This window comes from Aedes aegypti, chromosome 2, assembly GCF_002204515.2.
Source record: "Aedes aegypti strain LVP_AGWG chromosome 2, AaegL5.0 Primary Assembly, whole genome shotgun sequence".
NCBI classification, from domain to species: Eukaryota; Metazoa; Arthropoda; class Insecta; order Diptera; family Culicidae; genus Aedes; species Aedes aegypti.
Window position 1 is genome coordinate 379856974 of NC_035108.1, and position 16299 is coordinate 379873272.

General features: G+C 36.4%; 1 long non-coding RNA gene across 1 annotated transcript; it reads left to right on the forward strand.

Moving 5' to 3' along the window:
- Positions 1-15305: 15305 nt before the first annotated feature.
- LOC110675948 lies at positions 15306-16299 on the forward strand. The gene is made up of 3 exons (XR_002499942.1): positions 15306-15783; positions 15838-16137; positions 16199-16299. It is a non-coding gene; the product is annotated as an uncharacterized LOC110675948 (long non-coding RNA).

Genomic DNA, 16299 nt, shown 5'->3' on the forward strand with positions numbered 1-16299 from the left:
AAATTTGAGTTCTCAATTTTGTTATGTTGGCTGTTAATTCAGCCAAGATCATAACAAAATCAGTTATCAAATGATGATAACCAGGTAACAAGATTTATTATCACTATGCTATTCAACTTTGCTCGGGTAGTTAGCTTTTTGATGATGACCACAAAATTAAAAACGAATGGTGCACTAATGGTGATTTTTTTTGAAATTCAAGATGACCAAGTTTTTTATTGCATATGAAAGCTACATACTTTCTCAGTTTGATTTGTGTTTTAGGTTATATGAAAAGAAAGATATGTGAAGAAATACCTGAAATGTATCAAAAAATTAGGTTCTCTTCAAACTGATAGCTAGCGTAAGAGGGATCCACTAATATGCTTGCTTCCCTCTGACGAGATTTCCGAACAAACAATTTCGCAAGATTTGGAAAATTTGGCTTATGTGGAATTGCCGAACAGATTTACCTGTAGTTCTTATGGGAAAGGCTGCTGAAGAAAACGAGGATGCCGACAATAGTCACAATTACATGAGATATTTGAAGTATTGTAAAAACGTTTCTTAAAAGTTTTTAACAAACCTGCCTGTGTGATCCAAGACAGGATTGAGCAGCACATAAACATTTAGTTTGTCTGCGTATGAGAAAATTACAAATGAATCACGGCATTTGCTTAGAATGCTGAAAATGCGTAAATTCCCTTATATTATTTTATATAAAAATAGAATCGAAAAATTAAGTTCTCGAACAAATGCTTAAGGTTTCTTAAAGCGGGACATCTAGAAAGTTTGAACCTTATTTTTGGATTAAACGAAGAGGTTCGAACTTCAACCAAATATATCGCTTAATTTTTAAACGAAATGTCGCTCTTAAAATGATATCAAAGTACAAAAAATTTGACAATTGCCCTGGATTTCAAAATATTACGCTATTGTTTATAATAGTAGTTTGGCGTTGGATCTATTAGTGGATTTTAGACTTTATTCATTATTCATTATTCATTACAGCAGGTTTTCAAATTCATTTCAGCAAATACCGTTTTTGATGCGTACTTGATAATGAATTTTTGTCACTATCACATGAAAACTTTTGGCCCAAAATGAACAAGAATACGAACTGATTGTCTTTAGAACATATTAGGTACATTATTTTTTTCTGCTAAAAAAAATCATGTATCTCATCAAACTTCAAGAGTTACTTGAGATGATTCTGAGTTACTGAGACAATATCAAATTACTCCAGTGCGATAATACAGCTCGGGTTAATTTCGATTGTTGTCATAGAGGGCGTTAAGATGCAGCTGATCTAAAATTTACTCCTAGGGATTTATACAGCTTAACAATTTTGATTCATACCATACAGAGCGTTGATATGCATATGATCTACATGGAATTAGGTCAATATACTTCAGAGCGTTGATAAAGTTTGAAATATTTAATAAATGCCCTACAGGGGGACGAGATGCTGCCGATCTACATATAATAATGTCAAATTACTCCAGAACTTTTTGTAGATAAATTCGACTGGGATGTTTGAGATTTAAACTACGTTTATTTGGCTTTCTCAGTCATGGGAAAAAATCAAAACGGTATGTTTTGCTTTGCCCGACGTTTCGGCTCTTTTATTGGGCCTTTTTCAAGGGTATACTAAAAATAGAAAAACATTTTAAAACACTTGTTTACACGTTGACACTGCTTTGAATTTTCAGCTTATGTCCTCAGGTCTGACCTAAATGAGACATGATCAAATTTCATGACTTTAATGAAGCTTAACAATTTTGATTGATGCCATGAAGGGCGTTAATATGCAGCTGATCTATGTAGGATAAGGTCACATAAATCCAGTGCCTTGATACAGCTTGAAATTTTCAAATGATACAGAGTGTTAAGATGCAAATGATCTACATAAGACAATGTCAGATTACTCTAATGTGTTTTAGAAGCATGTATTTTACAATTGATATCCTTCAGCGCGTTAATGCACCTTATCTTCTTGAATTAAGGTCAAATTACTCCAGGGCGTCGATACAGCTTGGAATTTTATATTGATTTAGGGCGTCAAGGCGCACATTATCTACATAGGATAAGGTCAAATTTGTCGTATGTACCGATTAGAATTTGCAATTGATCTTAAGCAGGGCGTTAAAATGCAGTTGATTCACAAAACACAAGATAAAAAAAATTCAGTGTGTTGAAGCAGCATGAAAAATTTCGATTGTTTTACCAAAGGGGTTTTTAGACCCTGTAAAGATATAGGTGAGATAAAGCCTTAGCAATTTTAATTTGATACAGGACGTTCAAATACACCTGATTTATTTAGAATCAGCCCTGTCGTCCTGCTTAGTCACGCTTAGTCGACGACTAAGAAGCTTTTCCCAGATTTTTTTTTAGAACTTTTCACCAGAAGACAAAAAAATAATGTGCGAAATCAACAACAATCTAACGCCCCATAAGATATCAATCGAAATTTCCAACCTGTACCTACCAACGCTCTGGAGTTATTTAAACCTATTTGCATAGAATTTCATATAGAACAAGGCCATATTACCGCCCTGTAGAAAATCAATCGAAATTTACGAGCTGTATCAACGCCCTACACTAATTTCACCAAATCTATTGGCCTATAGAACATCGATTGAGAATTCCAGGCTTTATCAACGCACTAGAGTAATTTGCCCTTATTCCACGTATATCAAAATCGCAACTACAAGCAGTATCAACGCCCTGGAGTAATTTGCCCCAATATAGATCTGTAGCATCCTAACGCCCTGTATGACATCAATTAAAATTTCAAGCTTTATCAACGCCTTGGAGTAACTTGACCTCACCTTATGTGGACCAAGTGCATCTTTACGCCCCACATCACTTGAATGTTCCAAGCATTATCAACGCCCTGGAGTAATTTGGACTCATGCCATGTAAATCAGTTGCATCTTAACGCCCTGAGGGACATCTTGACATTTGTATAAATGCCCTTGACTAATATGACCTTGTCTTACGTAGATCCCTGCCCTGCATTGATTGAAAACTACAATCTGTATCGACACTCTAGAGTAATTTGAACTTGTCTCATATAGATCAGCTACATAAACGACCTGGATTAATTTGACTTCATCCCATGTAAATCAAGTGCATCTTGACGCCCTGTATGACGTCGATAGAAACTCCAAGCTCTATCAACGCCCTGGAGTAATTTAACCTAATCCCATATCGATTAAATGCATCTCAACGCCCTGTAGGACATCAATTGAAAATTCAAGCTTTAACTGCGCCCTGGAGTAATGTGACCTAATTTTACGTAGACCAAATGCATCTTTACGCCCTGTAGGACATCAATCGAATATGTCAAGATTTAATAACGCCCTGGAGTAATTTGACCTTGTTCCATGTAAATAAGTTGCATTTTAACGCCCTGAGGGACAAATGTCAAGATGTATAAACGACCTCCACTAATTTGACCTTGTCTTACGTAGATCAGGTGCACCTCAATGCCCTGTATTGATTGAAAATTCCAATCTGTATTGACGCCCTGGAGTAATTTGACCTTGTATCACGTAAATCTTAGATCAGGTGCATATTAATGCCCTGTAGGACATCAATAAAAAATCAATTTAAAATTCCATGCTGTATCAACGCCCTGGAGTAATTTGGACTCGTGTCATGTAAATCAACTTTATATTAACGCCCTGTTCGATATCTATTTTTCTTGTCTTTTTACCTTGTCCAATGACACCTTGTCTTAAGTAGATCAGGTGCAACTTAATGGTCTGTTTCCATTGAGAATTCCAAGCTGTATCAACGCCCTGGAGTAATTTGACCTCATTCTATGTAGATCAGGTACATCTCAACGCCCTGTAGGACATCAAAAAAAAAATCCAAGCTTTAGCAACGCCCTGTAGTAATTTGGCCTTATTACAGGTAGTTCAGAAACATCTGAACGCTTTGTATAACATTAATCGATCAAGCTATATCAACGGTCTGAAGTAGTTTGACTTTATTCCATATTGATCTTTGCGAGATCTGGAGCATATTTACGCCCTGTTAAAAATTAATTGAAATAGCTTAGCAGTATCAACGCCCTGGAGTAATTTGACTTTATTTTATGAAGATCAGGTGCATCTTAACTCTCTGATGGATGTCATCGAAATTGTCAAGATATATCAATGCCCTGGATCATTTTTTTTCCTTTCTCACGTACATAAGGTACATCTTAAGGTCGTCTAGGACATCAATTTGAAATTCTAGCCTTTTCTACGCCCTGGAATAATTCAAGCTTATCTTATGTAGGTCAGCCCTTGAGTAATTTGACCTTATTCTATGTGGATCAGGTGCAACTTAACGATCTGTAGGGCATGAATCGAAAATTCCAAGCTGTATCAATGTCCTGGAGTAATCTGACCTTATTTCACATTAATCAGGTGCATCTTAATGCCCTGTGTGGCATCAATCGAAATTGTCAAGCTGTATAGTGATTGATCTTGTTTAATGTAGATCATATTAACGCTTTGTAGTTGAATTATTGCAATTCAAAATGTGGATGCATACTGAGCAATATCAACGCCCTGGAGTAATTTGACCTTATCCTATGAAGATCAGGTACATCTCAACGGCCTGAATGACATTAATTCAAAATTCTAAGATCTATCAATGTCCTGCAGTAATTTAACCTTAGTTCATATTAATGAATTAAATCGTAACGCGCTGTAAAAATCAATCATTTTTTTTTAATCTGTATCAACGCCCTGAATATACCTTGTTTCACGTAGGTAAGCTGCCACTTAACGCCCTGTAGGAAATCGATTAAATTTTGTTTGCTTTATGACCTTAACTAATGTATATCAAGTGAAGAGTAGTATTTGCTCCTTTAGTTGCGTCGTCTGCTCTTGCGGGAACGAGCGAAGCATTCAGGATCAATGTTTATTAGCGTATTGTGTATGCCGAGCAATTTATTTATTATATTGGTAAGTTCTTTCCGTTGTATATGTTGCTTATAATATCTATATTTTGTCTCATATGAATTGTGTATACTATTTATCAAACGATTGTACTACTTTTCTCGAATGTCGTTTCGGTGAATGACAGTTCCCCGAATAACCGTTTTCCTCGAATGCCATTTTTCCGATTGATTTGTCTCTTCGACAAGTGATGCAATTCATGAAGGTACAAGAGTAGTTCTCAGTGACAGTGTGCGTACCAGATGACTGGTTCGTTCACTACCCTGAAATGTGAGAAGTTGTGAAACGGGATATTCCGAGAACAGTCATTCAAGGGTCTGGCGTTCGAGGAAAAGACATTTGGGAAATTAATATTTAGGGCAAAGTAGCAAAATCCCTTATTAAATGAATATTACTATATAAAAGTATTTGCCAACAGGGCTGTATGCGCTTGATCCCTAATATTCGGTATTGTTAAAGAAATTGTTAGTTAAATTATCTCGATAAAAGCACGTGATCATTAAGAAGCCCAAGACCACTCTCGAAGTTTGATGAAATTGGTATAGTTTAAAGCTGAAAAATCTTCAACTTATATGTTCTTAAGACAGTCAGTTCATACCCTTGTTTATTCTGGACTAATAGTTCTCATGTGACAGTAATAAATTTCATAATCAAGTATGCACCAAGAGAAGCATTTTTGTGTTTTTGAATTTGATGACATTTTGAATATAGTTTGAATAGTTTGAAAGCCATCTGTTATTGATACTTGGCGATTCCAAGACTCACTAATATATCTAACGTAAAACTAAAAAAGATAAAACCATAGCAAAATATATTGAAATCCAGAGAAATTGTTGACTTTTTTTTTCCATTTTGTTATCACCTAATCAGCGATATTTTATTTGTAATTTAAGCCATATATTTGGCTGAAAATCGAACACCTCTTCTTTATGTAAAAAAAAGTTCAAACGTTATAGATTTTCTGATTTTGGAAAACTCAAGAAAATCTTAGTAAAAAATATCATATATTTCTGTAAGACTGCTTCTTATAATACTTTACGTACATACATAATCAAAGTTTCAAAACATCGAATCTTAGGTATTAATTTATTTATGTTTAACTTTAAAACTTATCTTCGCATTCTTGTCAAGTCTACATTTTTTTCTGGTCTGACATGACTGAGAATACGCATAATATTTTGTTAAAAAATGTTCTCAACCATAAGTAATAATCGTTGAATCGCGGTTACCATCGTCATATATAATTAGAATTACAGTTTGCGTCGTATTTTGCTTTTTTTTAATAAAATTAGAGGAGAAACATTTTGATTGACTCAAATTGCTGGACCCTAGCTTGACAGTTGGCAAAAAAGCTCAGTTTTTGAACAAATCTATGTTTTTCTTCACGTATCTTATTCTCATATATTCCCTGAAACACGAAGCAATTTTAGGGCATGTCATGGAGAAAAGTTGTAGTCTAATTTAAAATAATTTTGGCGACCTTTTTGAATTTGGCTCTATCTTGAATTTTATCAGAAAAACGTGATTCACCATTAGCGCTTTGTTTTGAATTCTGAGATCAGCATCAAAAAGCATAGAAAAAGCAGTACCTACAACAATATTTAACGAATGAACGATTTTCTTATTAAATGCAAACATCATTTTTTGTACAATGTCATTTTGTACCTAGTCAATTTATCAAACAAAAAGAAATGCAATATCAAGTAATAAAAAAAATCATACAATTAAGTTGTATTTTCAAAATTATGCTTTTGACTTTGGAAGAGCTTTACACGGGCAGAATAGTACCAGAAACATAAATTGTCGTTAATGGAAAACTGTTGCATCAATTTGCTTCAATTTTTCACAATTTTGTTTGAAAAGCGAAATGCAATAACAAAATATTGTTTTAAAAGTGAAATGCTGAACATGAGAAAAGTTTTGAAATTTGAGGGAGACACAAAAACGTTTATAAATAAATGGTTCTTTGTGGTTTTTAGATTGTTACTAGATGATTTGTTTTACACTGAGTGATAGGTTCTACAAGACTGAGTTTATTTTATGGATTGAGATTTCTATTTGAAGGGCACATCGTAATAGTATTTGGTGTATGACTCTAGGAAATAATCACAGTAGGCATTGTTAAGGTAGATTCAATTGATACAAGGACAACATAATATTCACTTTCACATCAGCAAATTGTTCAACTTAATAATGTATAAGCCCATGATCTCTTGATACTTGATCCCTTTGTGCAATATATTAAAAGAAATGGAACACAAACCAAATACGTGCAAATGCATATTGGTTTTCGATTGTTAGGTATATATATTTTAAAATATTTGTGATATTTGTAATTTTTATATATTAAAATGTTACTCTGGGTTTTCGGATTTCCGTTTATGCTCTATATACACTGAAAGTCGAAAACCCATATCAACGTAACCTCCATCACAGTTGATCCCTATACATTAAAATATTTGTGATATTTCTTATGAGACGACATCATTAGTGCCTGGGAGTAGAAGCGCCCTCTGAGGTATAGCAACGCCCTCCTCAAAAAGGGACGACTAAGAAGCTCAAATTTTACGACGACAGGGCTGTTTAGAATACTGTCAAATTTCCCCTGGATGTTGATACATCCTGTAATTAACAATTGAAGTTCTACAGGGCGTTAAGATGCACCTAATCGACAAAGGATAAGGACAAATTACTCCAGGGCGTTGATACAGCAATGAATTTATTAAACGATGCGTTTAGATACAGCTCATCTATTCGAGGCAAAACCAAATTACTCGATTGATGTTATACAGGGCTATGAGGTGCGCATGATCTACATAGGATAAAATCAAATAACCGTAGGGGTTAAATACAGCAAGAAAAATTCGATTGATTTGCCATAGGGCGTAAAGATGCTTCAGATCTCGACAAGATCTTTGTGGACTCTTACTTCAGGACGTTGATACAGCTTGGAATTATCAAATTAAGCCCTAAAGGGCGGTCACATGCACCTGATCTACAAATGTCAAATTAATCCAGAACATTGATCCAGCTTAGAGTTTACAATAAATGTCCTACAGGGCGTTAAGTTGTATCTGATGTACATAAAATAAGCTCAAAGTACTCCAACGCCCTGGAGCACGTAGATTTGGATTTATTTTCTACAGAGCGTTCAGATGCTATAGATCTAGCAAAGAGCTGTGTAGAATAGAGCCAGGGCGTTGATAAATATAGGAATTTACAATTGATGTCCTACAGAGCGTCAAGGTGCACCAGATTTATTACTCCATGACGTTAATACAGCATGAAAATTTCGATTGATTTTCTACAGGGCGTTGAGATGTTCCAGATCTCGCAAAAATCTATGTGGAATAACGTCAAGCTATTCCAGGGCGTCGACACATATGGATCGATTTATTTCATACAGGGAGTTAAGATGCATCTGATCTACGTGAAACAATATCAAATTACTGCACGGCGTTGATAAAACTTAGAATTTTCAATTGTTGTCCTACAGAGCGTTGGCAACATAGGGCACATAGGGCAAAATCAAAATACCCCAGGGCGTTTATACAGCTCGGAAATTTAGATCGATTTTCTACAAGGCGTGAAGATGCTCCAGATCTCGCAAATTAGTCTAGGACATTGAAACAATTTGAAAATTTTGATTGATGTCCTACAGAGCGTCAAGATGCACCTGATATACATAATATTGTCAAATAACTACAGGGCGTTGATACAGAGACATCGAAAAGATCTGTGTACAATAACATCAAACTATTCCAGGGCGTTAATATAGCTTGTAATTGTTTAATGATATCCTACAGGGCGTTAAAGGCCACTGATCTAATTGAGGTAAGGTCAAATTACCAGGGCGTTGATACAGCTTGACAATTTTTATTGATGTTACACAGGGCGTTTAGTTGCACCTGATCTACATGCAACAAAGTTAAATTAATTCAGGCCGATGATACAGCTTGAATTTTCAACTGATGTCCCAAAGGGCGTTAACAAAAAGTCTGAGAAAAGCTTCTTAGTCGTCGACTAAGCGCGAATAAGCAGGACGACAGGGCTGCCGATGGCCAATATGTATGGCTTAGCAAATGATTGAAACATGAGAAGTTTTGCCTTCGAATGCTTCCAGATACATTCAATTTTATCCTTTATTAATAAAGTTATAAGCATTTGAATATGGGCAAAATTTCGCCTATCTCAATCTCTATTTGTCTATCCCCTGTATAATAGTCTAAGAACACTAATGTGTAAACAAGATGATATAAAACCGATTTATAGGGCCTAATGGAATCTATAAATCTGGCTTTTCAATTGAATTTGGTGCTGATAAATACAGTGGGACGGATATGCGTAGAAGTTCAGTAGCGAGACAGTCATGCGTAGAAATTCAACAGTGGGACAAATTGACTTGGTATGCTTTTCATAGAGTCTTCAAACAAGGCAGTATGAGAGTCATAACAAGGCAGTATGAGGATGGGTGAAGATGTCGAAAATCGATATCCACCTTGAATTGCAAAATTACGCCAGACATCGATTTCCGTCATCTACTTATCGTTTACGTTCCAAAAATACCCATATTATGTGGGTTTCAATCGATTACCTCCGTTCCCAAACCAAACCGGAAGTTGCTATATTGGATTCCAAAATGGCGTCAGACATCGATTTCCGTCATCTACTAATCTGGCTCGTTCCGAAGATACCCATATTTAGTGGGTTTCAAGTGATTTTCACAAACCGGAAGTAGCCATTTTGGATTTCAAAATGGTGTCAGACTATGGTCATCCCTATTTATTCCCTTGAGAAGTTCCACGGATAAACCCCACCTCTTCGCAAAACTTCTTCAGAATAAACGGAAAGCTTTATTACGTTTCTGATTCTTGTTACGCTCCAAATTCCAAATTGCGCTCCGATTTTTTTTTGCGCTCCCCCAGTTAGGGGCGTAAAAAGAGGTTTTGCTGTACCATAATTGAAGTGCCGTGGGTAATACAGCAGAAGGTTCCTTTAGTAGGACAATAAGTCAACGCTTGGCTTTGAAATATATGTAGCTTATTCTGCAGCGCGAAGCGTCCCCAACACCACCTACTCGATCTGAATGCACAGAGACCGGACACCCCGGGCTTGAAAGTATAAAAATATATAAAAATAATGGCGTTTTCAGAATGTTCGTGTCTGCTCCAGGTCAATTTTAAAATATACTTGAACTTTTTGCATTTTTGATTTAAAAATCTAATCAAATCAATAAACCGACAGAGTGTTTTATATTCAGGACAGCGGAATTCATGTGCCATATAATGTTTTCAACTTTAAATACAATATGAAGAGTTGTGATAAGATTTGCAGGGAGCTCTCCGCCCTTTTTTGTACCCTCCCCATTTTTAAAGTATCGCAAATGATGCACAATGGTCGGAAAAAAACGAAGTTTGGCCACTAGTTTTATCGCCTCAATCGATGAAATATGTAATCTGAATATGTTATTTGGCGTTTTTATTGTTTCAGAAGGGGTTATTCACATATTACGTAACTTTTTTTTTTAGTTTTTTTTTATTAAAATGCAATCAAATTTGGCTGAAAGCACAAATTTTGTTTGTATTTTAACGAGTTTGATCAAAATATGTATGAAGAGTGGTTAAATATATTTTATATCAGCTTTGTATGAAAAATATCGTCAAAATGTATGAAAATATTGAATTATTCAAATAGCTCTAACTTGCAAATCAGCAAATTTCTGCAAATAATTTAAACTTTTTTGTAACATCTGAGGATGTATTTTAAAGTGCAATATTCGAAAAGGTGGCGACATGACGCAACAAGAGTTGTTTTTCATGTTCAAAATCATCGAAATAACTAAAGTGTAATATTGAACTGTATTAAAGCTTCAACCAAATATTTTTTTCCATCCTCATGCTCGATAAAAGTGTTGAACCATAAGCTTTCAGATAGTGCGTAACTTTGGGAAAATATTGCATTCCTTAATTATGAATTTCGTACTTTATTTTATTGTTACATTTTTCAATTTTTTGACTTCAGTCAGTTTGACGTCATAAAAGTCAAAGAAATTTAAATTTTAGTTCAATTTTAATAAGAAATCAAAATAATATAATACATGAGGTATATTTTAAAATTATAAAACCATAAAAATCTCAAAAAAGTGTTTTGGTAGTTTTGGCCGCTCCTTTATATGGAGCCCGACCATTGTGTGATGGAATATTTGATATACAGGGGGTTGTCAAAATAACAAACACACAGGAAAACACACAGGGACAGGCAAAAATTGGGCCAACTTTGGAATGCTGTAACTTTGCCAAAGATTGACCGATTTCAATTCTTTAAGAAGTAATGGACGGGTCAACTAATGTAGTTTTGAAGTGCATCCATGGAGATGAACTATGACCACCGGATACCGGTGGTAATCCGGATTTCCGGAAGCATGTCTTATGCAGTAAAATTATGACGTGTGTTTAGCAAAGGTCTCGGCTAAAAAATCAAAATTTTACTACACATGAGGATAGAAGATCAAATTCTGAAGCGATTGGTGCGCCAAGTATTAAGATCGGTCCAGAAACAACCAAGATATGGCCATTTACCCGGAATCGGTGCCGGTAGTGGATCCGAATTGAGATCAAACAATTTATTCATTCAAAATATGTCGCGCAATATTGTTTTCACCCTAGCTTATCATAAAATACCCTATTGAAAATTGAAAATGAGTCTTGTACAGATTTGGCCACTCATGGCGCCGCCAAGTGCTCCGGGGGAACCTTGCATACGGGACATTTCGATTTTGACACCAAAGCATATCATGCGACAGCTCATTCTTCATGTCTTGTCGTAAATAGGGCAACTGTAGACTCAAAATGGATATTTGACTACATTGACTACTTTCGGAACCACCGGATGTCCCCGAGGGAACCTGTAATTAGGGACAATTGAAATTGAACTCCAATACATATCGTGCGACGGTTCATTTTTCATGTCTCGTGCTAAATAGGGCTATTGTAGACCTAAAATGGATAATTGACTACAGTGGCCACTTTTGGAACCACCGAATATCCCTGAGGAAGGCTGTGATGTCCCCAATGACAGATTCCTCCGGGAAATTCTGGTGGTCCCAAAAGTGGCAACTGTAGTCAAATATCTACTGAAGGTCTACAATAGCCCTATTTAGCACGAGACATGAAAAATGAACCATCACAGTTGGTCTCAAATGTGGCCACAATATATAAATATACACATTGAGTCAACAGTTGCCCTATTTACGACAAGACATTAGATTTTTAAATAAAACATGCAAAAAAATCAAGTATATTTTAAAAATGACCTAGAGCAGACACGAATATTCTGAAAACGCCATTATTTTTGTTTATTTTTATACTTTCAAGCCCGGGGTGTCCGGTCTCTGTGCATTCAGATCAACTTTTTTTTATCGAACAGTGATTCAACGGATGCTCAGTTCAAATTTCAAATTAAACAGTTAAGTTTTCAATAAAAAACATATACACACAATTTTGAAAAATAACCAAGAAACAGCAATAGCAAAAAGAGAATGAATGGCAATTTTAATTTCTTTATTTTTTTTTGTCCTCCTTAGTTACTTTTTTTTTTGACAGCTACCGACAGATACTGAAAAAATTACAAACGACGATGTTTCTATAATGACAATTCACGCCGTCTTCAGCCAAAGGCTGCACATACTGAACATAACTTACATTAGACAACGGACACACGGAACAGCAAGTGGACCAGTGAAGAAACTTATTTTTTGTTGTACGAAAATTGATGTTTGGAATCTATGACATTTAGTCGAATGACGTTTAGTCGAAAATAATATGATTGCTTTAATAATCATATGATACTTGGTTGAAAGGTTTTTTAGTTGAACATTTAGTTGAATGTGGACATATGCTAGGACAACATGATAGAGTGTAAGAAATCTGAATTGGTCTACTGATATTTCTAGAACAAACTTCACGCTTTCAATATGCGACGAGAGATATTTTGAGATTCCAGTTTATCACCCAGACTCTTTCACAAAACCGATTGAATCCTTCCGTTGTTGACTTTACACGATCTCAGTTTCCTGATGGTGATCTCTGAATTCAAATTAAGCGGTGAGGTAATGGCGAAAAACGGGTTTTCTGACGAAATCCAAGATGGTGACCAAATTCAAAATGGCCACCAATTTCTTAGCTTTAAATGACAGCTTCCCCTATACGCTGCCACTAAGTTTGGTATGTGTTCCAAGGAAAATGTGAGACATATCACGTGAAGAAATACGAAGGATTTATAATAAAAATAAGTTTTTACGCAAACTTTTTGACTAACAAACTAGTTTAGTACGAGATTGGTGGACTTCTTGAAGACTTCTTGAGAAAAGTGGAACGACTACCCTTAAGTTTTAAATTATACTAGCGATCAGTGCACTGCAGTGACATCTAATTGGAATTCTAATGATGTGTGCCGATGGCGACCTGGTTGCAGCGAGAATTTCTTACGTGTAATACTTAATTTGAGTTGTGTAAAGGTATTTGAACTTATTCGGGTATGAAAAAGGAAAGAATATTAAATTGCAAAACAATGTGTATTTAAAGGACGGACCTTCAAAGTGATGCCTTTATTTCCCACTACAAAACGAAATATTGCACGTTGTACTCTGGAAACAAGCTACCGGGAAAACTTCAATTGGCCATCAACAACTTTTTCCGTTACCGAACCACCCGAGTGGCGTTCACGCCAAGAGAAAAGTAAGTTTCTTTCGCTCGAACCGCAAATAGCTTACCGACCAGCATTATGTCCGCTGCGTCGAAGGACACCACACTTCTGTGGCGAACTGTGAATGAGCTTCCACCAGGGTGCGCTCCTTTTTTGATTAGAGTTTAACGCAATTTACTGAAAAGTGGATTATATTTCAAGCGTTGGTACAAAAAGCACTCACCAAAGCGCGGTCTTCGGTAATTCCAGTGCAAATAGGGTATGCTCATGCTCCTCGGGGGTCTGTTTTTCCTCATTCACACTATCTTCAGTCGAGTCGAGCAAAGTTCCCCTCATTTCTGTGTTGATGTAGAACAAGCGGTGCAGCTTCAAAGTTCGTTGCAACTTGACTGTTGCCATATTGGTTGCGCTGCGCTGCCGGCCTGTTCTTGTCACAAGTGCAGAAAATGATAATGGAATGAAAGTGATATTATGCAAATATCGTTTCTTCGTCTCAGAACGCCAGTAAGAAACGCAGACTCTATAATATAGTGGTGTTTCTGCACTCAGAGCATGGGTATGCGATACTTCGAGCTGAATAAAAAGTTATTGATTTGTATTTACATGATCAGGATTCACCTTGGTGAGTGATGCGATTCATGCCTCAATATAAAAAGTTATCTATCAAGGAGTCAATCTTGAAGTGGACTACACAATTCCAAGTAATAAGGAGCTTCTTTGAAAAAATCATACAAATTGATTGTGTATTCTTGGAGATATCTGAAAATTACGGTATAATGTTTTTGAAGTTTTCAAGATCCTTATTTGGCAAGCGTGATACCAGAAACCTAAATGCTGATTACTCAAAAAACGACTGCACCAAATTGCTTCATTTTTTCACAAAATACTCTCATAATTGTATTGTTCTGAATAGTAAGTATCTGAGTACGATACTCATTCTGTAGTCTGACACATTTACGTAAATTTTGGCAACGCGTCGGTCCCCCAACGAATTTTGGAATATCTTCGGATCCAGATGACCAATGTTCAATATCAACACAGATTCTTTTACTGGAAGAGTTATTTATTTATTTTTTCATGGGTAAAAAATGAATCCGCTAGTAGAGGGGTTATCAATGAAAAAAACTCCGTAAATCGTTTCGTTTCATATCTAAAAGAAAGACAAACATACCGCATACCCTTACGCACAGAGACAGTCTGCTTACTCCTGCTCGGTTGAAAACTACATTCCTGGTGCTGTAAGAGCTGCAGCCCGATATAAACATAGCAATTGCGTAAGAATGCTGCAAAAGTGTAGAGAAATGTTGGAAAAACATGTTTATTCCCGTATTTTATCAGACACCAGGACGGAGCGCCATAGCAAGCTGAATGAATTGTGGGTGGTGTCCCTTGTCAGAAGTAACCTCGAATTACAACCTGACGCAAGCTCACCTCGACGGAGTACAAAGCTGCACCCAGGATTTGTAAAGTGTTTTGCTTTGAGTAATTGCTTCGTCAACTGGTTCACGTGTACAAGTTGCAGTTTGTCTGTCGAGTCCCCGGTTCCGGTTGGGGCTCTATGGCAAATCCTCTGTGTACACAAGGTGCAAGCTCTTCCGGATGCTGCTGCAATAAGTTGGGATTTGTGCAACGAGATCTCTCTAGGAGTTGGGTATCAGTGTTGTGGTTGGAATAATTATAATGCATGGGGATTGGGATTAGCAACCAATTCAAATCAAGAGTTCAAAATTTAAAAGTCAATAACGTCGCTGCTCATGTCCTTACGGTCAACGAGAAAGGGAAGGAATATTAGTTAGACAACCAAAATTACTAGAGATCGAAGAATCTTCTGCATCTTCACAGTTTGGTTCAGTGGGATTAGGTAAGGACATTCTTCCAGGTATTACATCCTCATTGGGACAAAACCTGCTTCTCAGCTTAGCGTTCAATGCAAGGTATGTGGAAGACAGGTAATAGGATCCAAGCAGTCAGCAGATGCGGAGTGTGGTAAACAGCGAGGCGGAGGAAAATGACAGCTGGCGAGTCTGCGAGCTGGCAAGTTTATCCTAATGATTTTACTACGCTATCGTTTCCATGGGATTGTTCAATTGTTTATTGTTCATGGCTGCATTTTGACCAGTCAAATTTACGAAAGTTTTCGGTAGTAAGTATCTTTGTAGTATTGGTTCAAGTAAAATATAAATATTGCTATTTTCAGGATACCGTTATGACACTGAACTCTCTACGATACTCAAAAGGTGCACAAGCTAGTAGGGTAGACAAGAGTACGTGTTGAAACCCGAGTGAAATTGTGCGAATCTCTTCATCAGAAGCTACCAGTTGAATTGACCAGAGCAAGTGCTGAGTGAGGGATGATTCACTATATTTTTCAGACGATAGTTATAACTTAACACTAACGCTTTAAAGGCCGAGACGAACCTTGAATTTTTAAATGGCCACTGTTGAGTTTCTAGTAGATCAATTAATTTGATATAAATTTTGAACTTATAGTTGAACGGTTAGTTAGTCTCATAACCCTTGGGTGAAACATCCCCCATGAACCCCTCCCCCTTTTCTAGGTAATGCAAAAAGCGTGGACACAAAGGGTACAAAATTGGCCTCATGCGGATCTCAACACCTAATTGAGCTAGAAGGTTGGTGTCTTCGGCAAAATTGTTCA